The sequence below is a fragment of the Oncorhynchus kisutch genome, linkage group LG3 (assembly GCF_002021735.2).
Source record: "Oncorhynchus kisutch isolate 150728-3 linkage group LG3, Okis_V2, whole genome shotgun sequence".
Classification (NCBI taxonomy): domain Eukaryota; kingdom Metazoa; phylum Chordata; class Actinopteri; order Salmoniformes; family Salmonidae; genus Oncorhynchus; species Oncorhynchus kisutch.
Window position 1 is genome coordinate 52710304 of NC_034176.2, and position 15950 is coordinate 52726253.

Here is a 15950-nt window from a genome sequence, read left to right on the forward strand (position 1 = left end):
GAGTAATTGTGTGGTGGGGATGGGTACCGTGACAGCAGGTTCCAACACATTTCCGTTGTCTCTGCATAATGGATAAATAAAGATTTGATTGTCTATTTCATATGATCTCGTCACGTCTTGAATTATATTTTGCTCCGGTGATTTTAAACATGGGAAAATATAGTCGAACAAGCAACTGCAATTGAAATTCGAGGTGAGATTTAAATAACTTCATATAATACAAATGTGACCAATTACTATCAGGTTTGGGCAAAGGTTGATAGAGTTTTCTTAATATATGGCGCTGGTGTTTAAAGTCAGGTCATCACCATCTGTGGTTAGTTTTGGTCACAATACTTTGTTTGGGTTAAGAGTGTAGTGTAGGCGTCCATCTGCATGAGAAAAGGAAAATACAAAGAAAAGACCTGAAGCATTTTGAAAACTCTGGGGGTGTTTTGTTAACACGCCAAATCAAGACATGGAAATGGTTACAGAAATTGTACCACAACACTCCGCATCCAGGTATGAAGCTATCTCATTATTAGTGTCTGTCTGAACACACGCACTGTTTCCATAGCTATAATAGTAAGCTGCCTGGTTAGCTAGCTAGCTATATTGCTGTGTAACAGCCAACCGAAATCAGCACATTTTTATATTCAAAGTTAGTAACTACCTAGCTACTAATGTTATTTAACTGTAATAAACATAGTTAAAAAATGTGCAGGTTAGATTGCCATTTTGGCTAGTTAGTTAGCTGCAAGCTAGTTTGTTTTTGCTAACAAAGATGCTAGGGCTAACGTTAACGTTAGATAGGCTAGAGTAACTACAATAACTGTTCTTCCTGTTTTCTATTAGCTAATGATGCTTTTTTGCTTTCATGGTGAGCAGTTGATCAGCTGAATGCCAAGTAATAGAGATTGGAGTAAGAGCGACAAAAGATCAGTTATTCCCATTAAGACTTAGACAGACCAGTTCCACATCCTAAAATGTTCACAGGGATTTTGATTCATGTTAATTGTGTCACAGTTCTCAAAATAAATATGAAAATATTGACGTGATTGGAACTCACATGCCAACAGATAAAAAGCAATAGACTGACAGTTGTGAGAAATATAAATGGTTTCAGTTGTGCGATTCTATTAAAACCACCTGTTGACTTTCATTGCTAATACACCCCACTGACTGTATCTCTCTCTAAAATACACTGAGTATACCAAACATTAGGAATGCCTTCCTAATATTGATATCTCCTCCCCTTCCATCTACACTGAATGAAGTGGATTTAACAAGTACATCAATAAGCTATCGTATCTTTCACCTGGTCAGTCTATGCCATGGAAAGAGCTTAATCTTAATGCTTTGTATACTCAGTGTATATACACTGGACCGAAAGAGAAAAGCATCAGATGCCATAAACAGAGCAGAGGGAACTAAAATAAAACTAAAATGGCATGCCAGAGATGGGTTAGTTTATAAATGTGAACCAATCCATATATTTGAAAAATGCAGTTCTGAAAAACCTCGTACAAGGAATTTTAATGATTTGTAACCTCGAGATTTAAGTGTTGAATACCTTCTGTAAATTAGGCAGAATAACATTCTCTCTATTCCACAGACTTTGGTCGGTCATCCTGAATTCCTATCGGACCTTGTAGTCAGCAGATAATATTCAATTTGGTATTAATTTTGGTGACTTTAATATTCACATGGAAAAGTCCACAAACCCACTCCAAAAGGCTTTCGGAGCCATCATCGACTCAGTGGGTTTTGTCCAACATGTCTCTGGTGAACGGAAAGACACTGGAGCAACGAACCGTCCTTGCTGTCTCTCCCTATTACAGGGGCTGGATGAGTCACTGACGTGGTCTTCCTGTCTGTGCCATGGCAGAGATCTTTGTGGGCTATACTCTGCCTTGTCTCAGGATGGTAAGTTGGTGGTTGAAGATATCCCTCTAGTGGTGTGGGGGCTGTGTTTTGGCCAAGTGGGTGGGGTGTTTGCCTGTTTGGCCCTGTCCGGGGGTATCATCGGATGGGGCCACAGTGACTCCTGACCCCTCCTGTCTCAGCCTCCAGTATTTATGCTGCAGTAGTTTGTGTGTCGGGGGGCTAGGGTTAGTCTGTTATATCTGGAGTATTTCTCCCATCTTATCCGGTGTCCTTTGTGAATTCAGTTTATTTATTCTCTCTCTCTCTCTCTCTCTCTCTCTCTCTCTCTCTCTCTCTCTCTCTCTCTCTCTCTCTCCTCTCTCTCTCTCTCTCTCTCTCTCTCTCTCTCTCTCTCTCTCTCTCTCTCTCTCTCTCTCTCTCTCTCTCTCTCTCTCTCTCTCTCTCTCTCTCTCTCTCTCTCTCTCTCTCTCTCTCTCTCTCTCTCTCTCTCTCTCTCTCTCTCTCTCTCTCTCTCTCTCTCTCTCTCTCTCTCTCTCTCTCTCTCTCTCTCTCTCTCTCTCTCTCTCTCTCTCTCTCTCTCTCTCTCTCTCTCTCTCTCTCTCTCTCTCTCTCTCTCTCTCTCTCTCTCTCTCTCTCTCTCTCTCTCTCTCTCTCTCTTCTCTCTCTCTCTCTCTCTCTCTCTCTCTCTCTCTCTCTCTCTCTCTCCTTGCTGTCCCCAATCCACCTGGCCGTGCTGCTGCTCCAGTTTCAACTGTTCTTCCTGCGGCTATGGAACCCTGACCTGTTCACCGGACGTGCTACCTATCCCAGACCTGCTACCTATCCCAGACCTGCTGTTTTCAACTCTCTAGAGACAGCAGGAGAGGTAGAGATACTCTCAATGATCGGCTATGAAAAGCCAACTGACAATTACTCCTGAGGTGCTGACCTGTTGCACCCTCGACAACTTCTGTGATTATTATTATTATTATTTGACCATGCTGGTCATTTATGAACATTTGAACATCTTGGCCATGTTCTGTTATAATCTCCACCCGGCACAGCCAGAAGAGGACTGGCCACCCCTCATAGCCTGGTTCCTCTAGGTTTCTTCCTAGGTTTAGGCTTTTATAGGGTGTTTTTCCTAGCCACTGTGCTTCTTCACCTGCATTGCTTGCTGTTTGGGGTTTTAGGCTGGGTTTCTGTACACCACTGAGATATCAGCTGATGTAAGAAGGGCTATATAAATCAATTTGATTTGATGTGAAATCAAATTATATTTGTCACATACACATATTTAGCAGATGTTATTGCGGGTGTACCAAAATGCCAAAGTATCTAACAATTCACAACAATACACACAAATCTAAAAGTAAAAGAACGGAATTAAGAAATATAAATATTAGGACAAGCAATTTCAGAGTGGCATTCACTAAAATACAGTAGAATAGAACACAGTACATACATATGAGATGAGTAAAGCAGTATGTAACCATAATTAAAGTGGCCAGTGATTCCATGTCTATGAATATAGGGCAGCAGCCTCTAAGGTGCAGGGTTGAGTAACCGGGTGGTAGCCGGCTAGTGATGGCTATTTAGCAGTCTGATGGCCTTGAGATTGAAAAACAGCTTATGTCTCTCGGTCCCAGCTTTGATTCACCTGCACTGACCTCGCCTTCTGGATAGCAGGATGAACAGGCAGTGGCTCGGGTGGTTGTTGTCCTTGATGATTCTTTTGGCCTTCCTGTGACAGCAGGTGCTGTAGGTGTCCTGGAGGGCAGGTAATTTGCCCCTGATGATGGGTTGGGCAGACAGCACCACCTTCTGGAGAGCCCTGCGGTTACGGGCGTTGCAGTTGCCATACCTGGTGTTGGTACAGCCCAACAGGACGCTCTCAATAGTGCATCTGTAAAAGTTTGTGAGTGTTTTACATGACAAGCCAAATTTCTTCAGCCTACAAAAGCATGAAGAGGTGCTGTTGTGCCTTCTTCACCACACTGTCTGTGTGGGTGGACCACTTCAGATCGTCAGTGATGTGTACGCCGAGGAACTTGAAGCTTTCCACCTGCTCCACTGCGGTCCCATCGATGTGGATAGGGGCGTGCTTCCTGCTGTTTCCATGATCAGCTCCTTTGTTTTGTCGACATTGAGTGAGAAGTTATTCACCTGGCACCACACTGCCAGGGCCCTCATCTCCTTTCTGTAGGCTGTCTCGTCATTCTTGGTCATCAGGCCTACTACTGTTGTGTCGTCTGCAAACTTGATGATTGAGTTGAAGGCGCAGGTCCCCTGTGTTGAGGATCAGCGAAGTGGAGGTTGTTTCCTACCTCCACCACCTGGGGGGCAGCCCGTCAGGAAGTCCAGGACCCAGTTGCACAGGGCGGGGTTCAGACCCAGGGCCTCGAGCTTAATGACGAGCTTGGAGAGCACTATGGAGAGGAACGCTGAGCTATAGTCATTGAACTGCATTCTCACATAAGTATTCCTCTTGTCCAGATGGGATAGGGCAGTGTGCAGTGCGATGGTGATTGCATCATCTGTGGATCTATTTGGGTGGTAAGCAAATTTAAATGGGTCTAGGATGTCAGGTAAGGTAGTCTCTCAAAGCACTTCATGATGACAGAAGTGAGTGCTACGGGTCGATAGTAATTTAGTTCAGTTACCTTTTCTTTCTTGGGTACAGAAACAATGTTGGACATCTTGAAGCAAGTGAGGACAGGAGACTGGGATAGGGAGAGATTGAATATGTCCGTAAACACTCCAGCCAGCTGGTCTGCACATGCTCTGAGGATGTGGCTAGGGATGCCGTCTGGGCCGGCAGCCTTGCGAGGGTTAACATGCTTAAAATGTGTTACTCACGCTTTTCCGGAAGCAAGACGTCGGTATCCGCAACGTGGCTGGTTTTCCCTTTGTAGTCCGTGATTGTCTGTAGACCCTGCCACAGGCGTCCCGTGTCAGAGCCGTTGAATATCGACTCCACTTTCTCTCTATACTGACGTTTTGCCTGTTTGATTGCCTTACGGAGGGAATAACTACACGGTTTGTATTCGGCCACATTCCCAGTCACCTTGCCATGGTCATATGCAGTTGTTCCGCTTTCAGTTTTGCGTGAATGCTGGCATCTATCCACGGTGTCTGGTTAGGGTAGGGTTTAATAGTCACAGTGGGTACAACATCTCCTATACACTTTCTGATAAACTCAGTCACCATATATCCGTGCATTCGTCAATGTTAGAGGCTTCCCGGAACATATATCAGACCAATCTTGAAGTGTGGATTCCGATTGGACAGACGAGCGCTGAATAGTCCTTAGCACGGGTACTTATTGTTTGAATTTCTGCCAATAAGAAGGGAGGAGCTAAATTGAGTCGTGATTTGATTTACCGAAGGGAGGGCAGGGGAGTGCCTTGTAGGCATTTCAAAAAGCTGAGTAGCAGTGGTCTAATGTTCTCAGAGAGAGTGCAACAGTCAATGAGTTTGTAGAACTTCGGTAGCGTTTTCCTCAAATGTTCTTTGTTAAAATCCCCAGCTACAATAAATGCAGCCTCAGGAAATGTGGTTTCCAGTTTGTGAAGTTCTTTGTGGGCAGTCGTGGTATCGGCTTGAGGGGTAATATACACAGCTGTGACTGAGATAATTCTCTTGGGGGGTAATATGGTCGGCATTTGATTGAAAGGTATTCTAGGTCTGGTGAACAAAAGGACTTAAATTCCTGTATGTTATCACAATCACACCAGTGTTTTAATCACAGTCAGTGTTTTAATCATGAAACATACACCCTCACCTTACTTCTTCCCGAAGATTTCTTTATTCCTGTATGCTCTATATACTGAGAACGCAGTTTGATGTACGGCCAAAGACAGTATATCCCGAGAAAGCCATGTTTCCGTGAAACAGAGTATGTTACAATCCTTAATGTCTCTCTGGAAGGAGATTCTCTTCCTGAGCTCGTCTACCTTATTATCCAGAGACTGAACATTAGCAAGTAATATACTTGGAAGCAGTGGATGGTGTGCGCGCCTCCTGAGTCGGACTAAAAGTCTACTCCGAATACCTCTTCTCCGCCGGCGGTATTTTGGATCAACCTCTGAAATCAGATAAATTGCCCTGGGGGGTACGAACAAAGGAACCAATTCGTGAAAGTCGTATTCCCGGTCGTAATGCTGGTGAGTTACCGTCGTTCTGATATCCCAAAATTATTTCCGGCTGTATGTAATAACACAAAACATTTCCTGGGCTAATAATGTAAGAAATAACACACAAAGGAGCTAGAAGCAGAGCTGCACTATCTGTCGGCGCCATCTTGCACATTGCTTAGACGTATCACACACGTCGGCCACAGAGAACAAGAGCCCACAGTCCCTGGGAGCAGGCCGCGTTGGTGGCACTGTGTTATTCTCAAAGTGGGCGAAGAAGGTATTGAGCTTGTCCAGGAGCAAGACGTCAGTGTCCGGGGGCGTGGTTGTTTTTCCCTTTGTATTCCGTGATTGTCTGTAGTCCCTCCCACATATGTAGTGTGTCTGAGCCGATGAATTGCGACGCCACTTTGTCTCTATACTGACATTTTGCCTGCTTGATTGCCTTACGGATGGAATAACTACAGTTTGTATTCAACCATATTACCAGTTACTTACTTAAATGCGGTGGTTCACGCTTTCAGTTTTGCGTGAATGCTGCCATCTATAGATGTCGCTGCACTGGGGGTGTGTGAGGGGAATACAACTGATACCAGCACATCTCATCTGATCTACACTGAACACAAATATAAATGAAAGATGCAACATTTACAATCAGATAATAATATGACTACGTAAGAAATCTAGAGTAGTGCATTACTTTGCATGCACACCTAATAATAATTTTTAAAAACACTTAAGTCAACTAAATATGTACAATATGTACAGGAGCACTCAGAGTATGCTGCCATTATAGCACCATGGCAACCCTCGACAAAATATTTCAAGGCAGAAATTAACCAACCAAAAATATATGAAATCAACATATTTATGAAGAGTGGGAGGGGGTTACTAATTGTAATTTTATGACCCTCTTTCCTTCCCACACTTGTCGTGGAGCACTCTCCACGTTCCCTGCTATTCAGAAGCCCCTCTGTCAAGGGGAAGGTCTGACCCTGGCGTGGCCCTGTGTTCAGCTCCACTACATAGCACATTAGCCCGGGTATTATTCCATTATTACATCTTGTTGGCTTCATCCTTACTGGTGTACACTGCTGACAAATGGCTTTTTTACCAAGCCAGCCTGCAACCCTTCCTATAGACCTAACTCCTCCTCTTTTGGCTCGGTTCAACCTCAACCCCTAGATCCTTTACTGTTGCCCCTTTGCTGTAAATAACATTGGTGTAACTCACCCTTTTCCTCCATGAGGCCATATTGCTTTCATCCAGATCTTCAAACAGTAAAGAGGTGGATAGATGAAAGCAATATGGCCTCAGGTAGGGCAGTGGAGCAATCCCCATATTGCTTACACCAATACAGTCCTTTCAGATCTGTGCATACCAAAAGGGTAGGAGCTCAGGAAAGAGGCTAGGACCAGAACCTCTTTGAGAGAAGGAAATGAGGAAGATGAGGAGAGGTGAAGTAGAGGCGCAGAGAAAGGGAGAGGGAGAGCAAGTGAGATGGCTTCGGCCAGCTGCATAATAATTCACAGATGATTATTCAAATTAAGATAACCTTTCAGCAGAAAGAGGAGAGAAGATAAGAGAGGGAGGGAGACAAACTACAAATCGCCACCATCTCATGGCCCATGGATGAACTGAAAAGATGATGATTGCCTCCGAATTTAAAGTAGCGTTAGGGTCTACATTGGTCCCCCCTGCCCAACAGTAACCTGTTATTTTTCACTCCAGAACCAAAGTCCATATCTACTGACTGGCTGACTGTATTAGTCCTGGTCTCTCCTTTTCTCAGAACCAGGTCGTTGTTAAAACGCTCTCGCAACGTATCCCGACCTCATAATTTAGAGCTCAATTTCACGGGACACTGCCTCACATGAAGGAGAGGGAGGGGAAGACTCTGAGAGGAAGAGAAACGTCTGGAAGGAGAGTTACGCCTTCCTTTTTCTCCCATAATGCGTTGGGACGATCTCTTCAAGCCTAACAGCGTGACTCACAATCCGACCCCGCTACGCCCTTCTCACACTGTTTATTAGCAAAACACAGGATCCATCTCCACGTCACTGCACTGGGGGTGTGTGAGGGGAATACTCACATCTCGTATGTTAACTACACTGAACAAATATATAAACAAAACATGCAACAATTTCAAACATTTTACTGAGTTACAATTCAAATAAGGAAATCAGTCAATTTAAATGAATGAATTAGACCCTAATCTACGTTGGGCACAGATACTTAATAAAAAATAGGTGTGGATTAGAAAACCAGTCAGTGTCTGGTGTGATCACCATTTGCCTCATGCACTGCAACACATCTCCATCGCATAGAGCTGATCAGACGGTTGATTGTGGCCTGAGGAATGTTGTCCCACTCTTCAATGGCTGTGCAAAGTTGCTGGATATTGACAGGAACTTGAACACGATGTCGTACACGTCAATCCAGAGCATGCCTAACATGCTCAATGTCTGGTGTCTGGTGAGTATGCAGGACATTTTCAGCTTCCAGGAATTATGTACAGATCCTTGCAACATGGGGCCGTGCATTGTCTGAGCACAGATGATCCCACAGGTGAATAAGCCGAATGTGGAGGCTGGCGTGGTCTGTGGTTGTGAGGCTGGTTGGATGACCTGCCAAATTCTCTAAAAACAACATTGGAGGCAGCTTATGGTAGAGAAATTAACATTAAGTTATCTGGCAACAGCTCTATTGGACATTCCTGCAGTCAGCTTGACAATTGCACATTCCCTCAAAACATGAGATATTTGTGGCATTGTGTTGTGTGACAAAACTGCACATTCTAGAGTGGCCTTTAATTGTCCCCAGCACAAGGAGCACCTGTGTAATGATCATGCTGTTTTGTCATCTTTTTTATATGCCACACCTGTCCGGTGGATAGATTATCTTGGTAAAGGAGAAATGCTCAATAACAGGGATGTAAAACTAATTTGTACACACAATTTCAAAGAAATAAGCTGAGTGCTTTTCTGTGGTTGTTCATTTTAGTATACATTTGTTGCAATCAATGAGCTTGCTGCACCTTTCTACTGACAATGTGGCCCACTTTTCAGCAGAAAACTGCTCTAATTCTTCAATACCAACTGCCTCCACTCAAGGACATTGAGACTTGTCCCAGAGCCACTACTGCGTTGTCTTGGCTGTGTGCTTAGGGTTGTTGTCCTGTTGGAAGGTGAACCTTCGCCCCAGTCTGAGGTCCTGAGCGCTCTGGAGCAGGTTTTCATCAAGGATCCCCCTGTACTTTACTCTGTTCATCTTTCCCTCGATCCCAACTAGTCTCCAAGTCCCTGCCACTGAAAAACATTCTCACAACATGGCGCTGCCACCACCATGCTTCAATATAGGGATGGTGCCAAGTTTCCTCCAGATGTGATGCAGGCCAAAGAGTTCAATCTTGGTTTAGTCAGATCAGATAATCTTGTTTTTCATGGATTGTCTTTTAGTTGACTTTTGGTAAACCCAAAGCGGGATTTCATGTGCCTTTTACTGAGGAGTGACTTTCGTCTGCCATTTCTACAATAAAGGTCTGATTTGTAGAGTGTTGCAGAGATGGTTGTCCTTCTGGAAGGTTCTCCCATCTCCACAGATAAACTCTGTAGTTTCTCTGTAGTCAGAGTGACCAATTTAATCAATTTTAGAATAAGGCTGTAACGTAACAAAATGTGGAAAAAGTCAAGGGGTCTGAATAATTTCCGAATGCACGGTATATAAAGCCCTTTTTGGGGGAAAAAAATAATTCTGATTGGCTGGGCTGGCTCCCCAGTGGGTGGACCTATCCCCTCCCAGGCCCACCCATGGCTGTGCCCCTACCTAGTCATGTGACATCCATAGGTTAGAACATAATGAATTTATTTGAATTGACTGATTTCCTTATATGAACTGTAACTCAGTAAAATCATTGAAATTGTTGCATGTTTGATTTATATTTTTGTTCAGAATATATTTGGTTTATTGTGTTTTATATTTTATTATACAGGGTGCATTTGGAAAAGAGACCTAGGTCTCAAAATGTATTCCATGTCAAAATGAAGGATAAATAAAAAAAATATATGAATCAACTCAATTCGAACAAGTACCTCCCAAATTAATCAATTGTGTCAGTTCTCACTCTAAGTTGCATTCAACGACTAAAAAGCACTTTTTTACATTTGAAAGTTTTATTTCCAATTAATAATGGTATTTAGAGAATATTTCAGTAGGGAGCTTTATGTTCCCATATGCCTCTTAATCATCCATGAGCTTCTCAGCCAGCTCCTAAATCAGCAGGACTTAAGGTACAGTGAACTAACTAACCAACAGACCAGTTAAACTACAACAGCATTCTCAGTAACGGTTACATAAATGTTTTACATGTGGTTGTTTATCTACCGTAGTCGAACGCACTGACTGAAGTCGCTCTTGATAAGTGTCTGCTAAATTACCTAAATGTAAGTGTACGATTGCAAAGCAGGCTGGGTATTATTCTAATGAGCTCTGTCCCCCAAAAAGATAAACTGTGTCAACAAACAAAATTTGGTCAGTTAATTTCGACAAGAATGAATCTGGTGCACATCAAGTTCAAAAGAGTTAAGTACATAAAATATGCATTTATTGTGTAATGTTAATAAAATATGATAAAGCGAAACATAAGGGCAGCCATAATATATTTTTGTTGTTGTTTATCCCTAGACACACTCCTTTAGAATGCCTCAAGCTTTAACAGTACTTAAAGCTGTGTGTCTGTTTGTGTGAGAAAGAGAGATTGTGTGTGTGCAAGTGTAAAACTTCCAGAACATCTATAAGAGTGAATAGGCCTACTTGAACACTGGGAGCATAACTAGCTAGAAGTTAGTTACAGTTAGTTACTTTTGTGTTGTTTATGGTGAAAACACTATCAAAACAAAATGTTGTGTCCCCATCCCTTACAAGCAAACCCGAACTCAATGCACTGCATTATAAATGGAAAACTCTTTCTTTAGGGACATATTTGAGCAAATTCATTGCGACACATCACGATTAACTAATGCTGTTAACCCCTTACACTCGTGGGAATTGGCCTATATGGATAGGGATACATTTAAATGTTTCTGACAGGAGAAATATGGAAACCATATGCATAACCATGGTAGCAATTAAAAAGGGAATAGTTAGGAGATTATAGGAAAATGATTAGACTAAAGATGAAGACAACAATTCACCTGACAAGACTGAATCCAAATAACACATTTTATTTTATGTTCATTTACTGTACTTTGCCGCATTTGTTGATAACAAAATCTGAAAATACTCTGGATACATACAGTAACATGACAAGAAAATGTGTGGTAGGTGCAATATGAGACAACAAAAAAATGACAAGGGTTTTAGTGAGAGTTCTAACTGGTGTTTCCAAGTAGCCACACACACCTCTCCAAATTGTGCACAGTTCATAAGTCATTTCAATGCACTTTTATGACTCAAAGATGAGTCGTGAACTATAAGTTGTTGTTTTTTTAGCTCTACTAGCAGTGTTGAGGAACTACAAAAAGCACAATTGTGGTTGTTTTGTTTGGAACCCAGCCCTGCATCTCTGCCTTTACGCTATTGTTGTTGTTTACAAAATCCAAAAACGGTCCATTATAAATCGCAATCTAGTTTAGGTGGGCATAATTTTAAAGCTTGCCAACATGTATAGCCAAAATACAATATTTCAGTGTTAGGCTTTCACAAGGCAATTCACAAAAGTAGACCATCGTTTGAGTGCATAGAATTGGGTCATGAGTGCATTCAGACCAGTGGCGGTTGGTGCCGTTTATGATTAGGGAGGATGATTATTTGTTTCATGAGCATGGCCTTATTTCTATTACAGGATATTGGATGAATGTCATTCATATTCCATTCGGCCATCACGGTCACCTAATAATCCCCAGTTCCCGATTGGCTCATTCATCCCGCTCCTCTCCCCTGTAACTATTCCCCAAGTCGTTGCTGTAAATGAGAACGTGTTCTCAATCAAATTACCTGGTAAAATAACAGATAAATCAAATTCACCCATCTCAATGTAACATCGATAGGCTACTGCATGATAATCTACTTTTCTCTGTACCCATCTTGGGGTTCCTACAACCTAGCCTATGAATGTTTACAGCGTAGTTGTATAGGTCGAGCGAATTTGGAGTAATCAAGGTGACAGTGACACATTCAATACTGCCTTGTACACTCTTGCCTGCATATAGCTGATCTAGGATGTATTCATAAGTCCAACAGTTTCAACTTCTATTAGACACATTCAGTTATGTTTATCCCTGTTTTGTTCTGTTTGCTTCCATTTAAGAAAAGTTTTTGAACAGAATCGGTGGAGTGAACACACCCCTGATCACACGCAAACAGTTGACTTTCATAGAAGCCACATAAAAACAGCATGATCGTTTTGCTTGTTGTATATATATTTCCTTATAAGACAAATTCTTCTTCTGATCCTGTTTAATGCATGGGCACTTCCGTTCCAATTTCTGCACTGGATTACAGGTACTATTCTCTAAAAGATACCTTTTCCCTAATTTATCAATTACCAGTTCTGGCCATTAAAGGCAAAGGTCCAGGGCCTGTGGCCGGCCTGCTGGAGATGGTGGTCCTTTTTTCTCCTTTTTTGTTCAGAGTTAAGAGAGTAAGAGATAAGGGAGAAGTACTTTTCTGGTCCTGCTAGGTCACATGGTATCACACCTACAGTAAGTGTTGTCTTGGAGGTAGAGAAAGTATTTTGTGGACATATTTCAAATATCTTAAAATGCCTTTTTAGCTTTGCTTTTCCTTAGGGTGCTTTTTAGTTGTTCAGCTGTGTCATTTTTATCTTATGTTGTTTGTTCTGTAGTAAATATTTCAGCTTTCTATTTTCACAGTTTTTTATTTGTTTTTCCTGTGAAGCGCATTGTGTTGCATTCCATGTCTGAAATGTTCTGTATAAATAAAGCTTGATTTGAAAACCTGAAGTTGGTTCAGGTCAATTCAAAATAATGTTCAGCATGTGTGTCAATGTGCATATGTTTGTGTTTTCATGTGTCTGTCTCTGTGAGTGTGTGTGTGTCACCATGTGTGTATGTGCCTATGCATGTGTGGGTGAGTGACAGTCAGTCCGACTGGGCGACAGTATGACTGATTACTGCTGTCCTCCACTTGGGCAGGTGAGACTCCTATTACTGATAATGAGGCTAGAGAGGAGGCTGCCATTAATTTGGCTCCACAGATCTACCGCACACAGTTAGTGTGTGTGTGTGTGTGTGTGTGTGTGTGTGTGTGTGTGTGGTGTGTCTACGTGTTGAACTCTCCCCAAACAAACTCTGGTGCCCTCCTAAGTGGACGCCGAGGAAAACTTTGCCCACCTCAAAACAAATCCTCGTAAAATAGGATTTAAAAAAATATTGTCAAATCTACAGACCACAAACATTAAGCCAAAGTCCTTCACGTCTTCCTTTTGCTTGATAAGTTATGAAAAGTGTGTTTTCCTTAATTCAATTACCTACCACCTCCCTGAGAATTTTTTTTAAAATCTGAAAGTATTCTTTCCAAGTCAAGCTTACCCTGCTTCATTTACTTTTCACCATCATGTGCTACTCACTTCCCAGTGACCTAGGGCAACCAATGGAATTAAGCTTCGCGCTCACATTGAAGAGACCTAGATGTGGATTTCAATATAAAAACTTCAGCCCCAAAAGTTTCTCTCCGGGATCAAGGCCACAAAACTGATTCTAAAGCCAACTTCACTCATGAGTCCTCCCCCCATCAGAAAACAGTCACCTAGACCCATCAGACCTGATTGATCTCTAGGTAACAATCTTTATTTAGCTTCTCAGTAATTCAACCCCTCCTCCCCCCAGTCAGAGGTCTCATCTCTGGCTTCATCCCAAATGGAACCTTATGCCCTACATAGCAAACTACTTATGATCAAAGCCCCGTGACCCCTGGTCAAAAGTAGTGCACTATATATGAAATGGAGTGCCATTTGGGACACAACCTCAGAGAGAGAGAGAAGAAAGAGAGGAACAGAGAGAGGAACAGATCAATGCTTTGAGTTATGAAACAACAGTGGCACGGCTAAAGGCCATTTCTCAAACAACACCCCGGCTAGGTAGACAGGCGACTTGTTTCACAAAAATTAACCCGCCCCCATTAATCACCAGCCCGAGTGATCCCCTATCGTCTAGTCTGAAAGTGGGAGACGGCCAAAAGTTCGGACATTTTCTGATGGAACTTGTCACGTCTCCCTCGGGGTAGAGAGACCTTACTGGATGGATCACTTTACATCACCCAGTTAACTTGTAGTGTGTGTATTACTGAGTAAGCTTCACCTAGGGCCAATATTTTCAAATCACACACTATGAGAAGTAGCATATGACAAATGTTCTCTGAACATAAAGGAGGCTTTCTTTGCCTTTGTTGACCAAATGTTGTGATTATCTCAGAGATAAAATATATTTAGACTGTGCCTTTAATATTCTCCTATCACTTCAAGAGTGAAAGGAAGCAGTCATGTTCTCTAGAAGTGTCTAATTTTAGTGATGTCCCTCCTGTGTATCCATAGCACCCCTTTGGCTGGTTGGCAGAGGTATGACCCATATTCCCTGTCCCCTGTTGGAAGCATTAGGAGGCTTGGGGTACTTGGCTGGCACTGCTCTCCTCTGTCCCCCATTGTGCTCTTCGAGTGTGTGTGTGTGTTTGCGTGCATGTACTTGTGAGTATGTGTTGGACTTCTCTCTGTGTGTGTGTGTGTGTACTCTGTGTGCTGGACGGAGTTGGGGGACATAAGGGGCCAGTTTAGTGATGTATTACAGCATGACACGTTGGCATTGGGATCAGCATAGCCCTAGGTTCTGCCAGAATCACTCTCGTCTATGAGTAAAGCAACGACACAAGGTCATCAAAGTAAAGCCTCACACCCAGGTATGTGTTCAGATGTACAGTGCGACACACTGGTGATTGGCTACTATGATAAATTGTTAAGTTAGTAATATTGATAGCCTGTAGATCAATCAGTCATGACGGCATAAACAAATTTGAGGTATTAAAATAAGTGATTTCCATCGCTCTGTTGGTAAAAACTTGCATCAGATCACATCTATAAAGGACTGGTATTCTGATTAAAATCCATTGATGACAACTTGAAGACAGACCTCGTTGGGTCTACACTGCTGTAAGACACGGGGATTCATCAGTCTCTTGCAGTCGGGACTCAAGACTTACTTCAACTTACCGGCAATAAGGTCTAACGCAGACTCAATGAATTTACGACTCTGCAAGGGCTGTCATTTCTCCACTTTACACAGGCAGATCCTAGGGCAGCGTTTTGGGCCCTGCACTCTTTGAGAAATGTCCACAGTCGCTGCGGTGATGAGAAGTGACAGGAGGATTCTCAGATTTATTAGCGTTCTGTGAGCCGGTGTCATTAGAGATTCGTGTCACGCTGTGAATTTCTATTTCCCCTGGTAACAGCGTGAGATTACGTGCCCGTGCGAACCGCAATGCTCCGTCTGATCCCGGGGGTTCGGGGAAAGCTGGGGTGGGACGTGAGTGGGGACAGATACGGCCTGCTCATGAATAAAGGATGACTTCAGCGGAGTGTTCAACTTTCAACCCCTTCATCCGTTTCGCCAGCGAGAACCTGGCTGATGAATGGGCATCAGTGCTCAGAGCGACTCCAAGTAACCCTGGTTAACTATTTAGGAGGGGACATGGCCGGGGCTAATTCTATACATACCATGTTTAAAATAGTCACTGCTGTTACTAGCGTAGTGGAGGTTTCTATACTGTATGTTGAGATAGTGTTCAGAGCAGTTAGAATAACAATATAATTTGTCAGGGTTTGCGGCATTTCCATTTCAATTCAAGCAGATTCAGGAAATCTTCCGAAAAGATACATTATCTTTGGAATGTCCATCACTTTTTTTTAAACCATAACCTGTAATTAAAATAAACTAAAATAATGAGCATGAACAGTGAACT

General features: G+C 42.7%; 1 protein-coding gene across 2 annotated transcripts in view; it reads right to left on the reverse strand.

Annotated features, from left to right (window-relative positions):
- The window catches only part of prmt3 (protein arginine methyltransferase 3), a 112871-nt gene that overhangs the window by 65314 nt on the left and 31607 nt on the right, over nt 1-15950 (reverse strand). The window lies entirely within an intron of this gene.